Source organism: Aythya ferina (assembly GCF_964211825.1).
Source record: "Aythya ferina genome assembly, chromosome: 2".
NCBI classification, from domain to species: domain Eukaryota; kingdom Metazoa; phylum Chordata; class Aves; order Anseriformes; family Anatidae; genus Aythya; species Aythya ferina.
In genome coordinates this window covers 95,569,108-95,587,833 of record NC_140297.1, presented here as the reverse complement: position 1 = coordinate 95,587,833, position 18,726 = coordinate 95,569,108, and positions in this window count along the sequence as shown.

The window sequence follows — 18,726 nt, the reverse complement described above, 5'->3', positions numbered from 1 at the left end:
TCCATCCAGTTCTAGTCAGGCTACCCCTTACATTGGCAGAATTGAGGAGAACACAGCTTGGGCCTCCATGCTCTTGACCACCAGAGCCATGTAGTCACACTTGACTTTCCAAGTCACCCTTAACATCATGACTGGTGCCTACATGGAAGAACAGCAAGGGTACTTGTCAGAGGGCCAGATGATCTTTTGTAGCCTCTCCACGACATAGTGAATGCAAGGCCCCCACAAGCAGCACATCTCCATAGAAGGCAGCTCTGATCAACAGATGGGGCTTTCTGTCCCCCACAGTTGGGAGTCTGCTGTCACTATCATTCACCAGTTCTTCCTAGTGGTCCTGAGTAGATCAGGCTCAGCTGCCAAAGATGTTCCATTTAATAACACTCACAGCTATAAGGACACTAAACCTATTCTGTAACTGCAAGCCTTCAGGTAAAGCATGAGCATTCCTCCTAATGTGAGAAGTCATCAGTTACCCCATTTTGTCATGATAAAAAGTTTCCACTTTCCAACTTCACGGGGACAGGCTCTTGTCTCTCTGCTACAACTGAAGACTCAGGCTCTTGAAGCTGTTGGGTCTCAGAGAACATTCAGTTGATCTCTTTCTCATCCCATTGGTCTATCTTGCCACTTTGCCTGCAACTCTTTCACTTGGTAGCACAGCTCCTTAACAACTGCACACCTCCTGCAGGCTAGAAAACCATGCGATCCAGTCTCATCAAGAGGTTCCGGGCACTCCCTATAGCTCAAGACTTGCAAAGCTGCATCCTCCTGCAGCTTCGTATGGGTCCAAGAGTCTAACGACGAATGGACAGTTTCTCCTGTGGCTCCTGGGTACCATGCTGCACGGCACATTGTCACCATAGCTAAGAAAGCGTATGCTAGACACAGAAAGGTTTCTGGTCTATCCTTTGTTCACTGTTGTACAAAATGTGCTATCCATTGGCTGCACACAAGGAGCTGTGCTATGGGACTGGTTCATACATAGGCCTCTCCTGAGCATTGGATAACAGTGTTCTTGGTTCTCACTATTCAGGTGAGAGTCACTCTAATTCTGACATGAATTTCTACTAAAAATATTCTGAACAGTTCTAAGATCTAATTTCTGCAGGACAGAGTCATTTGGTCACTAATGCCCTGCTTGTCTCCATTCTATTTCGGTATTTCTGTCTATAGATATCCCCTACAAATAAAACAAAAAGTTGTTCACAGAATGGTTTGCTGAGCTAGCTGATATTTTACACCATTCACATTTTCATAAGTGTAATGTCATTTCTAATACCCAGAAGGTCTTTGGAGAAGAATTTGGTTGGGAAATTAGAAGGACTCCTATGTGAGATAAATACAACCTGAAAACAGGTGAGCAGAAAGCTGGAGAGCATGGTCAGTGGTTATAATCAGAAAAGCTGGTAATTGTTAGCTTTCACCTAACATGATCATAATTGCAATTACCATTATTTGTAGAATCTCTAGCTTAATTCATTACTGAAATAATGCTGCCTGGTATGAAAAACAAAACAAAATAGCCTGAAATTAGTCTTATTTTCTACTAAGCTGAAGGCATACTGTGAAACAAGCTCATCAATAAGAATCTTCCTACAATATATTTTATACATGATAGCATTCCACACATAGGGTCAGTTTCAAAGAGACAATCACTTTTTGTTTTTATCTGAAGTATGATCAGAAGTAAAGCAAAACTGAACTGAACACAGAGGAGACTGAATGAATTTTCACCTACAGAGTAGATATTTCACTGTCCTTTGGATATTCCACCTGTCCTCTGCATTTTCAGTGATCCGTGAAGTGGATTAGTAGGAACCTGTACTGCTAAAGATAATGAAGAATAATATAAGGCAATTTATGTAATTTCTGTGAATCCACTTTAGGCAAAGAATAAAGCAAGCAGTGGTTTTTCATAACTCACATGCCTACTATATAATGAAAAGAAACTGCAGTATAGGAATGAGTAATAAAGCAAACGCACTGAATAGGGTACGGTAAAAATACAATTATTATGTACTGCATAAAAGTGGATAATAAGTTAAAATTGATTCTGAGGCTATGAATAAACAAAGGCAGGTGTATATGTTGTATAGCAACTAGATACTCTAGGTACCTAGGTATTTTTGTAAATTTAGGGAAAGTCAGTCTCAATGAAGTGAATGCCAGAATTTTTAACTGATAAGATAAAAACATGCAGACAGTAAAAAAAAATATTAAGACATGGCAAGAGTTTATCCTAAACCATAATAACACTGGTTGTTCAAAGTGTTGGATTATTAACTGTAAATAATAATTGTTGCCAAATGTTGTCCATTTTGACGTGTAAGCAATTCACATACTGCATCTGATGTGTAAAACCTATTAATTATACAGAATTATTTTACCTTAAAAAGTTTTAGGTTTATTTCTGAACAAAACAAAACAAGCTGTAGATGTCTTATGTATAGTACTGTGTTCTGTTGATTATCAAAGCATTATATTATTTTAATTTATAGAGGAGAATGGAGCTAACTGCATGACAAGCAGGAAATATTGCTCTTCTGGTAAAGAATTTGTTGATAAACAGCCATTTGTACTAAAGAATCATAGAATCATATCATAGAATGGCTTGGGTTGAAAGGGTCCTTAAAGGCCATCTAACTCCAACACCTCTGCCATAGGCAGGGATGCCACCCACTATATCAGGTTGGCCAACGCCCCATCCAGCCTGGCGTTGTCCACCACAAGGGATGGGGCATCCACAGCTTCTCTTGGCAACCTGTGCCAGTGCCTCACTACCCTTACAGTGAATAATTTCCTCCTAAAGTCTACGCTAATTCTATCCTCTTTTACTTTAAGTCCATCTCCCCTTGTCCTATCATTATCTACCTGAATAAAAGTCCTTCTGCATCTTTTTATAAGATCCCTTTAAGTATTGAAAGGCAGCAGTGATATCCCCCTGGAGCTTTCTCTTCTTCAGGCAGAACAACCCCAGCTTGCTCAGCCTTTCTTCATAGGAGAGGTGCTCCAGACCCTTGATCATCTTTGTAGCCCTCCTCTGGACTTTAACAGGTCCACATCTTTCTTGTGCTGTGGGCCACAAACCTGGACACAGTACTCCAGGTGGGACCTTCTAAGGGCAGAGTAGAGGAGTACAATCACCACAATCACCTGCTAGTCGCGCCTCTTTTGATACAGCCCAGGATGCAGTTGGCCTTCTGGGCTGCAGAAGTGCACTTCTTGCTCATGTTGAGCCTTTCATCCACCAGAACCCCCAAGTCCTCCTCAGGGTTGCTCTCAATGAGTTCTTCTCCTAGTCTGTACTCCTTTCTGGGATTGTCCCAACCCAGCACCTTGCGCTTGGACCTGTTGAATCTCATGCAGTTCACACAGGCCCACTTTTCCACCCTGTCCAGGTCCCTTTGAATGGCATCTCTTCCTTCTGTTGACACCACCTTCAGCTTGGTGTCACTGGCAAACTTTCTGAGGGTGCACTCAATCCCATCGTCTACGTCATTGATGAAGATATTGAAAAGCACCAGTCCCAAGACAGTCCCCTGAGGGACACTGCTTGTCAGCAGCCTCCACGTGGACATAGACCCATTGAATCCTACTCTCTGGGTGTGTCCATTGAGCCATTTTCTTGTTCACAGGGTGGTCCACCATTCAAATATTTCCAATATAGAGATTAGGCTGTCATGTGGGATTGTGTCATAAGACTTACAGAAGTTCAAGTAGATGACATCAGTTGGTCTTCCCATGTCAACTGATGTGGTCACTCCATCAAAGAAGGCCACCAGATTGGTCAGGCATGGTTTGTCTTTAGTGAAGCCATGCTGGCTGTTCTGGGTCACCTCCTTGTCCTGAATGTACCTTAACATTGCCTCAAAGAGGATTCGTTCCATGATCTTGCCAGGCAAAGAGGTGAGATTCACCAGTCTGTAGTTACCCAGGTCTTTCTTTCTATCCTTTTTAATAATTGGAGTGATATTTTCCTTTTTCCAGTCACTGGGGATTTTCCTGACTGCAATGCTTTTTCAAATTTGATGGAGAGAGGTTTGGCGACTACATCAGCCAGTTCCCTCAGGACCCTGGGATGCAAGTCATCAGGGCCAATAGACTTGTACTTGTTAAGTTGCACAATGTGGTCTGGAACTTGCTCTTTGTTTACAGTGGGAGGGACTCTGCTCTCCCAGCCCCCATCTAGAGGTTCGTGGACTCAAGAGGTGTGGGAAGCCTGACCACTAGTGAAAACAGAGGTAAAGAAGTTGTTAAGTACCTCTGCCTTCTCCACGTCTGTCATTACCAATTCCCCATCTTCATTTGACACAGGTTATTCACTCTCCTTAGTCTTCCTTTTGTGGCCAATGTACCTGTAGAACCCCTTCTTGTTATTCTTTGCATCCCCAGCTAAGTTTAGTTCTGTCATAGCCTTGGCTTTCCTGAATCCATCCCTGAACATGTGGACAGCATTTCTGTACTATTCTCAGGCACATAGTATTGTTTCTACCATGTTTGACCAGCAGGTCCTTGTTCAACCATGCTGGTTTCCTACCCTCGAAATTGCCAGCTCTGATCAGATCCTCTCTCCCTAAGGATTGTGTCCCATGGGATCTGATCCACTAATTCTTTGAACAGGTGGAAGTTGTCTCTTCTGAAGTTCAGGGTCCTGACTATGCTCTTAGCTAGGCCCATATTCCTCGAGATTACAAACTCAACCAGGGTATGGTTATGCTTCCTGTAGTTGATGCTTCCTGTAGTTGGAACAAGAAGGCCTCATCAACAGGCTCCTCTTGAAGAGGCAACCTGTAGCAGACTCCAAGCACAAGGTGTCCTTTGTTTGTCCAGTCCTTAACTTTTACCCACAGTCTTTCAATCTGTTCTTGGCTGTTTCTTAGAGGGAACTTTTCACAATCTATCAATTTCTTAACATTGGGGGCAACAGCCTCACCCTTCCTTCCCTGCGTGTCTCTCCTGTAAAGCTTGTAGCCCTCTATTCCAACGTTCCAGCTCTGTGATTCAGGAAAGTATCAGGCCTCTACAATTCAGAGCTAGTGGTACAAACAGAGTGTTTTACTCATGTTAATGATGAAAAGATCACTGACTACATGTTTTTTAACTTTAAAAATGGACCATCTATGCTCGCAATATGTTGTGAAGTGCGAAGAATGCTTTAGTTTTATTTTTGTTAAAAAAAGGTTTTGAATCTCAAAATTGAACCAATATGGGATATATTTTGTACATTGCTGACACCTTTGGGTATAGTTTCCTCTAATTCTTACATAAGTGCAAAAGAAAGAATAAACCTCTCTTTCTGATGTCCTCTCCTATCCAAGGTCCTAGGAGAATTGTGGTCTCTCTTCTCTTCATACAGGAACAGCTTCATCCACTGTGGGCCAATGATAGCTATAATAGCAGAAGGAAATGATGGGGCAAGCCTAAATTTCTATTTTCTTTTTAGTCAATGGAGCAGAACTGGAATACTAGAAAAAGAAACAGTATTTTAAAAGCTTTATTCATTTCAGTATCTGGCCATGAGATGGTAATGTCTCTTGGACATGGATATTTTTCTGTGTGATGATGTTGTGATTCCTGGTTTAAGGAGTTGTCTTGTGGAGACTATTGCAAAACTGGACAGAACATGACAATAATGAGCTTCAGCAGTAACTGTGTTCAGTTTACAATGGGGACCTCTGAGAGGTAATCTTTAAATTATAGTGCATCTTGTACAACTCCCATGCAGCACGTTTCCTTTCCTATTCCACTTGATTATGCCTTAATGCAACAAAGAAGATAGATGATTAGAACTCACCATTTAGCACAATCTCTATAAGGAATATTAAGTTTTGCCTGTAATACCAGTCAGTTACTTGCTGAAGCAATGAAAAAAGCTTCCTCTTCTGTAGAACTTCATATTTATATGTCAAGGAAAAGTCAGTTGAAGTGAAAGTGAGTGTAAATGTAATGTTAATAACTTAATTCCATTGCCTTCCATTACTATTCTTTAAATTGATTTATGAGACTCTTTTTGCAAATCTTAAAGTACTCTATGAATTACAAACTGTGGCTCTTAGCTAAAGTCCTATAACCAGACCCTACATTACCACACAAGAAAATGTCAATTACAGCTGAAAGTGAACATGTCATTTAATGGTAATAAAACATTATAGTGATAATGTAAAAATACCAAAGAAATTCAGAGCTAAGTTGCATTTAAGAGAAAACCAAAAATATGGGAGTACCAACCTCCCCAAAGACTTCACCTTTGATCTCTGATGATGCTTGGCAGTGAGCCAAACCTTATGATTATAGAGTACTAGCTCTGGCAATAAAAGTTATATTTAAAAGTTTTTTTTTTTTAAGTCATTATATTCCTTCTGTCTCCTTTTAGTTCTTCCTGACTGATTATCTCTTCTTCATAACTAAGGGGAGATCCGTATTGAATCTGATTGTGAGAGGCTTTTTCTGCAGGATAGCAGTATTTTTACAATTACAAAAAACATAAATGAAGGACATTACTAAAGCCAGTAAAGCAACAGAGGTGGACATTGACATTTGTCTGTTTCTCATTTATAAAGTGTTAGACAGACTTGATCTCAAAAAGCTTGTGGTTTTGGTGTCAGTAAATTAGAAGAAAAAGCAATACCAGGATTGTATGGTTGCTTTGCTTATAAAATAGATGCTCCTACAGAGAGTATGGATGGGTATATCAAAAAGATATGTGATAACCTCTCCGGCCCTCCCTCATCCTGACTTTCATCCTTCCCGAGATGGACACAGAGTTGTGGTGAAAGCACTGCATTTGGACTGTTTGCAGGATCTCTGTGGGAACTTCTGCTTTCATTCTGTATGCGTTCCAAATAAAGCAATTTTGTTTAAGAGCATCTGTTTTTCCCTGTTGCAAGATACTGCTAATCAGCCATTTAACATTGTTCTGCCTCTGTAATGCCAGGGGCTCCTGAATAAAAACATTAGTTCTGCCATGCTGGATCAGATGAAAGAGTCCATCTTATCCCAGTTTCTTTTCTTCATTGGTGACTAGCAGCAGAAGCCAAGGGAAGCATACAGTGATAATTCCCTCTGTGTACCCTTCTGACTGCAAGCAATATGTGGACTTGGTGAGTCAGAGGCAGTATCTTTCTGATTTTTCTTCCATAAACATACCTGGGAGTCATTGCTTTTCCTTTTTGTGTTCATTATATGAAAAAATACTGCCTCTTTTTAGCCTACCATTTCATGATTCTGATTCACCCAGAGCCACTTTTGGTTTTATATTACTTTCTCATGAATCTATTTATGGATCCTTCTTATCTTTATTCTAGGTGGTAGAACTTACTCTCTATAACTGTTCTTTGTGTAGACACTGTGTCACACATCTTCTCTGTACCTTTTCTTGTTCTGTTTTACCCACTATGGGACCAGAACTGCACCTGTAGTCGGAGGATAATGAAATTTTAGTATGTTCTATTTCATTCTCTGTTTTCCTCTTAATAGAGGAAACATTTAATGGCTAACTAGGAATTTCCTTGAATAACTTAGTAACATTAGCAAATTCTGAACATTGCAGATGATAGTACAGGTTCCTACAAGACTCTGTTGTTGACCTACCTCTACAGAGTCACTATTTATCCTACCTCTTTGTTTCATGTTATACAAATAGGTGTTTGTCTTTTATCTTGGAATTCTAATTTTTTTTTTTGTAGCCTATCACAAAGGATGTGGCAGATAACTTTTTAAAAATCCAAATATATTATGTCAAACAGATGTGCTCACTAATATTCTCCTTCAGTCCTACAGAGATCAGAAATAAACTGTAAGCACAGACCTTCTGTATGAATTCCAGTTTATTTCTTCCTTGTTGAATTATATGTATTTTTGTGTCTGTTTTTGTTCTTTTACACTTTTTACAGTTTTACTACTGTATGTCATGATCTGAAGTTCTCCAGATCCTTCCCTCCACTTAGGCCATATATATATATATATATAGTGTTTACAAACAGTTATACTGTTTAGAAATTGGTATTATGGATCACAACTATTGACAAAACTAACATAAGCTAAGAACAGATGTGTAAATCAATGTTTGGAATGGCTGCTACTGACTTCCTGGCAATTTAATTTCTTGCCTTTCTATTAAGTGCATTGAATGCCATTTATTTATATCAAATCTTTTTTTTTTTTTTTCCTAAAATGTAACGTTTTAATTACAAAAAGTCATGCATTAAACCAGCACCCTCTGTCGAAAGTCTTGTCAATAAAAGTGTAGAGAGAATAAAATAAATATCTTTTTTTTTTTTTTTATAATAGAAGACCTTATAGAAATTACATGTCTCTGTGTTATAGAGAGGTGTTCTTTAGAAATTGAAGAGGTCTCTATAATATTTTTTTTTCTTTATGGGTTATTGGGCAGTTTTGCCTCTTTGGCAGTGTCAGGTAAACATGATGTAAAAGTACTTAATTTCCTCAAAATATTTCATCTTTTTTTAAAGGTCTGTTTATGTTTAAAAAGGGCAGGTGCTTTGTCAAAAATTGTAGAATTTTTCTGACAAGGAGCGGAAAAAGCATGGGACAAGGTTGGAGCTACGTCAAATTAGGTAGTAAGCCAGACACCGTGTGGACATGAGGAAGAAGAAATGCATGGCTTAACCTTTGCCCAAGGCTCCCAGAAGTAGTTCCATTTCAGCTTATGGAACATATAGAAATATGTGAGCACATTGTGCTGATGCTTCCTGTCTGGCCTCTTTCTTGACCCAGTTAGAGATAATAGGGTCATCTGGTCAGTATATGTCATGCTGCTAGAGTAGACTTGCAAAGTATCTGCAATAATTTTATGGTGAATATACAATGTCTGTCTAAATGTTAGCTTCTGTTAATGAAGATTGCAGTTAAAAAAGAAGTTTGCATATTGAGAAATGTGAAAGTTGTTCCAGCAGCGGCTCAAAGGCTTCCTCAGACCACATACTCAAACCTAAGGCAAGACGACTGAAGAATTGAAAAGATTTGTTATAATCTTATTAACCCAATCTTGCAGCCCAGCTAAAGCTACTTTAAACTCCTTTTACATTCCTGAAAGAAGACAAAGTAAATAAGTATATCCATGAAAAAGAAGCCATGCTAGCTTAAGAATGAATAACAGAAGCCTGTGGATCAAGAATCCTCCCAGCTTCACTCAGTTCTTCCACTTTCAGTTTGGAACAATAAGAGTCTTTGTTGGGATGATGCATATTAATAGTCTGTGACAAGCTATAAATACATTGTGGTTGAATTGATTTTTTTTTACAATGGATTCTTAGAGTGTTTCTATATTGGAATTATATGCATGGATTTTAAATAACCTTATTACAGTTTTGGAATTATATCTCTATAAGTTGACATGATAGGCAATAATGCATATGTAAGATGATACAATGTAAAGTTATTTGGCAAGTCTATGATAGTAAAGTAGAAAGGAAAGTGTGAATGATGATGATGATGATGATGATGATGATGATGATGATGATGATGATGATGATGATGATAAAAATAATAATAATAATAATTTAAAGAGTGGCTCGTTTTATAATTAAAGAGATTTGCGAAGTTCAAAAATGTCAATTTCACTCAATTTTCACTACCTTTTGTAGCTTGAATTTAAGTAAGGAAGAATAACTGATAGTATCCTGATTTAATATTCTGTGTTTTCACGATATAATGTCAGTGAGAAAAGGATAGTATTGTCATACTTCCTTGACAGTTAACCCACAGTTATAGCTTTCTGTAGGAACAATAAAGTTTCCTTCACAATACTCTATTACTTTCTATTACTTTTTTATTAGGAAGCATATTAATGTTGAAAAGAATAGTATGCATCTTTTATTAATTCCTGATAGTTAACATTGGATATTTCTAGTAGGGTTTATTTAAATAATTTGAAAAAGTTTAGATTATCAGAACTCCTCAAGAATCTTGGAGAATGAGTGCACTAATCAATGTTAAAATGATTTCATTTTTTTCCAAGAAAAAAATGTGTACCAGCAGCTTGAATTCTATGACAACCAGAAAACATAAGGCTTGGCATATCAATACAAAATAAAATAATAATAATAATAAAAACACTAAATGAAAACAACTGTTTTTGAGTAATTGTTGGTGAGTTGTTATTTTTGTAAATATGAAAAAGAAATTCCAAAATTCTTTTAAATCTTAAATAGTTAAATTTTAAGCTGTCATATGAATGAAAAATAAATTTATAATTAATAAGATTGTGACTAGCATTCCATCAGAAACCTGGGTTTGCACTTTCTCAAAACATGCCTCTGGCTGAATACTAACTGTATCAAATATATATTAAAATGCACATTACTTGAGTGTACCCATGGTGCCATATGATCTGGAGTTCTATGAATAAGAGACCTGTTCTCACCGTTATTTTTGAGTCCATCAATCTTTGTGTCATCTATAAACTTCATCAGTTTTATGTTCTTATGAATTACTGAATACATTGACTGGTGGCATTCACTATTAATTCCACCAATTTCTTTCTCAATATCTTTGGTTATGAGATCTGTGAAATGGTCACTTTTCAATTCAGGAAGAATCCATTATTTTGATTTTATATACTGTTGTTATTTAAACAGTCAAGTATCCAACAAAAAGAGAAATATGTAACTTGAACACCTTATATTTTATGGCTCTTTTCAGCTGGCCAGTTATGTTTAATTAGCACCAACTAAGCAGAGTACTTTGAACATATTTGGAAAATGCTTGATTTTATTTATGGTAAGTTTTTTTCTAACTAGATGAGATAGGAATTTTATAGAAACATCATTTACAAGACCTACATGTAAAATGCCATGTATTAAAACATTTATTTTTAGCTTCTAGATAGAAAATCTATTGTGGGACATTTTAAGATAGATGAAGACTAACTGAATGCTTTATGACTTTCAGTTTTTGAACTTTTGAGTTTAGAAAGGAAATATCCATATCTACTTCAGTACTGATGAATGTGATAATTGTCTACTTTTTCAAAAAATAATTTGTTGCTATGTTAGTTTTTTAGCTTACTTTGGGGAAAGTGAAAGCGTAGAGGAATGGTGGTGTGATTTACTAATCTTGTTCTTAACCTGTTGACGATTTTATCCCTGTCTGGTAGTATTCAACATTTTAGTGGTCCCCATGGATAGTAGGGCAATTTAAACATTTCAGCATGAGATTCGAATTGACTACTAATGCAATAGCTACTAAGAACTAGCCTAGACAGACAAGCTTGAGCATAACCATATGTGTTTCTTTCTCCAGAGTCTAGGGACCTCATCTACTCTGGAATCATAAAAGAGAATTATAAACTTTTTTTTTTTTTTTTTTTTTTTTTCTTCTGGAGAAATAGATTACACTTACTCTTTGAAACACAGTAGAAGAGCATAACTTCATGGTTAAAACCTTCACACAGCTTGGGTGTGGCCTAGATTCTTCAGCCTAAAGTTGTTTAGGTCAAGACATTCTGCTCCTAGAGGGTACCATATTACACCAGACTACAGTCCTTGCCTTGGGCTGAAACTGTTTCTCAGTATGTCAAAATCTTCAATACTCACAGGTTTAAAGAGTGAGAAAATACGTCAGAGCAAATTCTGCAACTTGGCATATATGTGGGATATTTTGCAACACTGTCTTCTAGTCTTTGCTTCCAGGATTGTTTGTGCAGTCTACCCAGTGACCACATAAGTGACCATATAATATATAAACATTTCTGTAATAAAGTTTTGTAGTAGGGGGAGTTTTCAGACAAGTATAGGCTGAGAATGGCAAAAATAAATTTCATGTAATGTATATGATCTAACTTGTGAATTAAATGTGATTTTGATCTGAAAATATGATTATTTTTTTAAAATTAATTTATTTTTTAAATCTTAGAGTTTAAGGGCTATCTCAGAAAGGCATGAACAGTTCTTACATTGAAAATTACAAGATTAATTGGGGGAAGGATAAATTGTTTTTGTGCCTTATTTTTTAAAATATGTCACGTTGTAAAAATTGTATATAAAAATTTACCTGTAATAGAGGATTAATTTATTCTTGTACAAACATGATTTTGAATTTATCTGATCAATTTAAAAAAAAATACAAAAGTTCAGTCTAAGTTTAGTAAGTATCCGTGCTCTATATCAGAACGAGTTAATATCTTCCGTATTCTGCATTTTCTGTCAGACGCTATGCATTTAGATTTTTTTTATAATGAGTTTAGATTGGTTTAAAACTCACCTTAGGTTTTCCTAGACAGCTGGTCATACTCAGAAAAGCTTTACAGACTATGGAAGTACAGTAGCTTTTTTGAAGGCTGGTAAAGCAAGTTCTTTGCCTTCTTTTTGTAACCTAGTATTCAACTGGCTTGTTGAGTTTTATTTAAAAATCTGGTGATGTTTTCACAATGTTTTTGTTTTAGCTTGGAGAATCAAGAGATTCAGGTTATAAATTCCTTATATTTTATTTATTTATTTATTTATTTATTTATTTACTACAGGAAGCACAGTCCACACAACAATTAGTTTAACAATTTTGGATCCTTTTGCCTCTTACAAAACATATTTGTTCCTTTTCCTTTTTTTTTTTTTTTTTTTTTTTTTTTTTTTTTTTTTTTTCCCTTCTCTCCTTTTTCCTTTTCTTTTCCTTTTTCTTTTCCTTTTCTTTTTGCTGAAGACTCTTACTTCTTCTGGATCATAGTTATGACCTACAGGGCATGTGGTTCCTCTGACATGAAGTTTATTTTTCTAAACCCACAGCTTGATATTCTAGCACTTAATTTCAGAATGCAGCTTAAATCACAGAAGCCATAATATGTCAAATGATCCCACACTTGCAGGGGGAAAACAGTAAGTAATGAAAAAGCTATGATTGCTTTTCTGTCCCTCCAAATGACAGTTATCACCTCAGTGACCTGCTCCGGGCAGACCCATCTAAACATGACACACTAAGGGATAACGTCATCTAACAGGGTAGTTACAAAAATCAATACAAAACCCATTTCAAAGATACTCTGTGTAAGAATCCTGGTGTAACGTTCATTTATTGAATAGGCCTGGGGAAAAGAAAAAAAAACTTTTCTGATATATATGCTTTACCTCCCAAGCAAAGGAATTCTGTAGATAAGCAATAATTGTATTTTTCAATCTATTATTTAGTCTTGCCAAAGCTCAGCGTAGAATCTAATATGTGGATGACTGCTATAACTCAATTATGAAGCCTAAGCAGAGCTGTAATGCATCTGTAATGCAAAAGGAACACAACAAGATTGTACTTCTTATAGTTGAGGGGTAGCTGCCTTTGTGCAGGGATGAACAAAAACAACGAGGGAGACTGCAATATTATATTTTTCACTAAAGGATTAGGAATGTTCTGTAGTTATCTTTGTTCATGAATATAGAAGATATGGTTACATCATTGAAACAACCACTGGCTCACAACGGACTGAAAATAGGCTTCTATTGTTGCTTTCTCAAATGACAATAACCCTGAAGCCTGGAGCAATTTTATCTAGTCATAACCCATGTTCAGGGGATACATTCTGATTGGTTAAAATGTCATTTAAGAAAAACTAGTGTTTATTTCCTTTATGTTTATCAAACTCTTTTCCTCTCAGGAAGTAAATAATAAATACAGTATGTCTCTTCAATTTTGATTTGATTTCTTACAAAAAGATGCAGTGTAGCTTGATAGTTTTAAAAATGATCATAAAGTTGGCATTCCCAGCCACTTAGAACCACTTAGAAAAGTGTTTTGAAAATCCAGGACTACTGGTTTCACTTCTCTAGTAGGAAGAGAACAAGTCATTCATCTTCACACCTAAACATCAGTAAAATGCAGCGATGGGTGTCTCTGGTCCCAGAATTGAATGGGAATATTCAGAAATTTTAGCTGCAGTGCTTTCTGAAGCACTGAACTGCTAAAGACATGATTCTTTATATTCTTCCCCAAACTGAGCAGTTTTGTATTAGCCAACTCTCTGATGGATCGTCTCTGCTTTTCTTTCCTAGTTGTAGAACAGCTGTCATTTCACATAAAAAAATGAAACCAGGTAATTAAAATAAAATTTACTGAAGTGGAATTTCCTGTGAAACATAGGCAGTATTCTCTTCCTGAGTAAACCGTACCTTAATTACATTCTGTGTTTCCTCTAAAGACATGAACTTCTTGGATAATTCATGTGCCTTGGACCTTTATATTCAATGCAGCCTAAAAAGGCCTGAAAAAAAAAAAAGTGTTTATCAGAAAACAGTATCCCATCCAAAGTAATCCAGATATGGAAAAAAGAAGATCTGAGTAAATCTGTGGATATGTCATACACATGCCATGCAGAAAAATCCCAATTTACTTCTATCTAGCACACTAAATTAGTTGTCAAGAAAGGCTTTTTTGAAGCTTTTTTTTTTTTTTAAAGATATCAGTAGCTCTTTAGCATGTATTTAAATTATGTCAGGGAAAAACAGAAACTTGATGCATTTATCACGGTAGAGCTAATATTGAGACATGCAAATATGCATCTCATCAACAGGTGCTAATGAAGGGCAGAACTGTTGAACAATTCCATTGAAAACATAATTAATATCTAACTTTTCTTTAATAAAAAAAAAAATGTGATAAGGGAGAAAATCCGTTACCAATAACCACTGATTAGAGAAGAACAGCTACGCTGCCTGTTAATTGCTATTGCTGCCTATGTTGCTGTGTTGTCCAGTTACAGATATTGGTACGTATTTTTTCTGCTGTAGAAACAGTGCTTCCTTACTTTCCAGTTTCTGGTCCTAAGCAGCTATGGTATATTACTGCCAGGAAAATAAGCCTACCCTGAGACTTGTATCCCCCAAATCCTTTCTTACTAGAGCTCCAGTTCTTTCTCTAGAAGTTAACTAATGTTCTGTTTTTGGGAGACAGAGTTTACTGATTCAGCTTAATGGCATATATGCCACAATGACTCTGTAGACAACACCTTTGTATCTTCATCATAGTCTTAAACTGTTGCTTTGATATTTGGTTGGGTTTCCAAATAATTTGAAAGAGCTTATAGTATAAGACTTACACTGGTGACTATTAAAGATCAGCTACTGTAGATGATCCAAAATATTCCACTGAAATTAAAATCTCTGTGTCTGCACCCTGTGGGAGCCTGTGGCCAGGGGCTGAGAGTGGTGGTGGGGTCTCCATGCATGTGGGTAGGGCTAGACCTCATGAGCCACAGCCTGTTCCACCGTGCCACCAGGGAGCAGGGAAGGCTGGGGAATAGCCGGGGCAGCACAGAATCCAGATCTTCCATGGTGATGAGGCAGGTCCAAGGTCAAGCCAGGAAGTCAGTCCATGTGTCAGGGTTTGAGTCAGTGGCACCTGTGGCCAGACAGAGGTGGGGCTGCGATGGAGCTCCAAAGTACACCTACAGCATAGCTAAAGCTGGGACTTATGGTGCCAGGGGAGGAGCTGAAATAGGGTTGGTTCTCCACTGTGGGCAGAGGTGGGACAGTCAGAGGTCTGACACTGTACGTGGAATGTGAGATCTTGCCAGGTTATTCACCATTTGCATTGTAGTTGCCCTAGAGGTGGATATCATTTAAAAGATCATAGAATGAGACATTTATGGGACACCTGTTTTCCTTGTAGTAGTCAGATACCTGTACTAGAACAGGGATGGCACATGGGCACATCTAGTTTCAAAAATACCTTTAATTAGTGCATAATATTTCTCTTCAAGCAGTTCAAACTAGGATTTCAGTTTCATGAGGTCTTCATATTAATAAACCTCTTATGAATAAAGGACCACAGCAGTGTGCTTGTTGAAATGTCTTAAACCACAAACATCCATCTGGGAATGATGTTTGGAGAAGCAGTTACAGGCTGTACCAAATTGTGAGTTTGAGAGAGAAGTTATTATTGCAAATGTGCAGTTAATGAAAAATCAGTCAGTCTCTTGAAGCTGGTATCTCAAAACCTCTAAACAGAACTGAGGTCTACAGCTGTGAAACAGCCCAGTGAATAAAAGAACTAAAGCCTGCATGACCACAGAGGGCAAATAAGAAACTTTGGCAGCTGTTCTTCTGTTGTGCCAGTGTGTCATCCGAGAATAAGTGGCTTTAGATGAATGAGCAGGGACAGTATCAGATATTGCTTAAACCAAGGACTGCTGCTCTAAACCCCTCTGCAGCCATTCTGTGCTTCTGTGAAAGAGAAGCTTCCTGATGTGCCAAAAACTGTCCTGAGCAACCTGTATATTGTGGACCTCTCCCACTATGGCCATAAACATGTCCTAATTGAAATCTGAAGATACGCTCTGATAACTGGAGGTACAGTGTGCTTAACAGCCTGTGTAGGTGTCTATATTAATCCTTTGGGATAATTACCAGAAGTCAAGTCGTCTAATAGTCTAATTTTGAGGTGGATGTTGTCTATTTGAAGTGACCCTTTGCAGAGCAGAACTGCTTTGATTTCACCTGTGAATTGCCTTGTGAAATGTAAGCACTCTTGGAGCACATGACTTAATAATGTCATAAAGGAGGCATGATGGAGCCCAAATTTTGAAAACTGGAATCCACTTTATTTGCCAAGATGGCTTCATTTGTTTCCACAAATCTCTGCAGAAACATTTGGGAGAAAAATATCATGGACTCTAAAAAGCACTGGTGTTTTCAGAGAAGAAATGTCACCAACACAAAGGTGTTCCAGTTTGGAGAGTCTCCATTTCTCCAGAAATGCTTGTCAGTTGATAGAGCTGCCAGCTTAGTGCAGAGTGTAAGAGCTAAAACAGAACAATTGCAATTACATGACTGAAGCACTGGAACTTAAGTATGCTACTAACATGGGAAGCAGTATGCCCAAGAGATCAAATTGAAACAATATCAAAACTCTCTTTCTCTTCTTATTAAATAGACAGCTGTGCTGATCCTTGCATCCTTGGATGTTATTCTATAGCTTGATCTCAGTATTGAATTATTGTCTTATTTTGACATTATATTTTTGCCTTTGATCATATAGTGAGGGGTATGCTGGAGCATATCTGCTGGAGGAGCTTTTTATTTTCCCCACCCCCTTTTATTTATTTATTTATTTATTTATTTATTTTTTCAATAAGCCTTTTGATTTCTATATGGGAGTACTATAGTATTTGCATCATAAACTACTTTGTGAAAAACAGAGAATATAGGAAATCTGACAAGTGAAGTTCACATTTCTTGGTATACCTGATCCATACTAAGTTCTTCCTCTTAAACAGAGCTCTCTGTTCTCAAGTCCTCTGTCTTCCTTCATTCTTTCTTTCTTTCATCTCAGTTTGTGTCTCCATTTTCACATGCACATGCACACATTCACTCTGACCCTCAAGAAAATATGTCATGGCTTTTAAAGACCTAGTGAATGTCTTTACATTTGTTGTGTCAAACCATACCACACCTCAGTAATACTCAAAAGTGCTGCAGAAACACCACATTTGTGGTTAATACTCTCTTCAAAACAAGAACAACATTGTTTTCACAGGTTTGGTCAGCTCTGCATGAGGCTGGTGTAATTTCCCAGGATGTATGTCAAGATGTGGCAGAACATCCCCTTTTAAACAAACGGGAGAAGTAAATGCAGCACATGTGAAAAGTCCAGGCTGCCCTTAACTAGAAGTAGCCAATCATCCAGTAGAACTAAAAACCATTGCATGGAAATATGGGTAGTTTGGTGGTGGTTTCCAGTTCAGCATCTCTGGTGGAACATCCTGACATTTTTCAAATATTACTGAGTATCTCTTATTTGTAAACTGCAGTTAAGGACTCATTTATATGACAGTCGTGTGTTTGTACTTTTGCCCTTTTTAGTTGAAAAGGAGGTGCTATTCTACAAATAAGGTATATAACCCCATTACATTAACAAAAATGAATTATGTTCTTTTTCTCTGTAGTTTTAGCTGATGTTTAGATACCAACTTGGATGTTTGCATTTTTAAAAGGTAAAACTGGGGCCAGATAAACCATCTTCTGGTTGGGCAGGAAGGGTGAGAGAGGTCTGTGCAGTGGAATGACAGATCATGTGAGATGAAGCATGCAAACTGTATTAGGCCATGGTAATTGGGGGGAAGAGATTCAACTCCCTTTGTTTTCTCTCCTCACCTAGTTAATCTATGCTTGAAAAATGTCAGACAGATTTTTATTTTTTTATTCTCTATTTTTTTATTCTCTATTTTAATGCATTTGTGAATTTTTGATCTAATCAGAGATACATGCCAAATATTACAGTCTTATGTGTATTATCTTCATATCTGTGTCTGGTTGACATAGTGCCTTCATGTTACACACCAATATTTCAGAGTAGCCTTTTCAGAAATCAGTCAGCCAAGTCAGATCAGGTCACAGTGTTAACTATACAGTACCTTGAAAGAAACTCAATCAAACCCAACCAAACTTTTTATAACGCATCACAAATCATCCTGTATTAGCATCACATGGATTATTTATGAAAATGCTGTTGCTTGTCTGACAACCTAGGTGACATTACCTCTAGAGGATGAGCATCACCATGGCAAAACAGACATGTCACCATTAGACATTAGTCTACTGTAACTAATTTATAAGGCTGTCCTGTAATTTGTTTTGATCAGGCAGCCTGAATTTAGTTGAAGGGGATGAAAGGGAGGAAGGAGTGTAGGGAGGAGAGAGAAAGAAAATCAAATATTATTAACTAGAGGATTCAAAACTGTAATAAATAAAACAAAGAAAAGTGTAGCATTTTTTTTTCCCCTCTGTAACT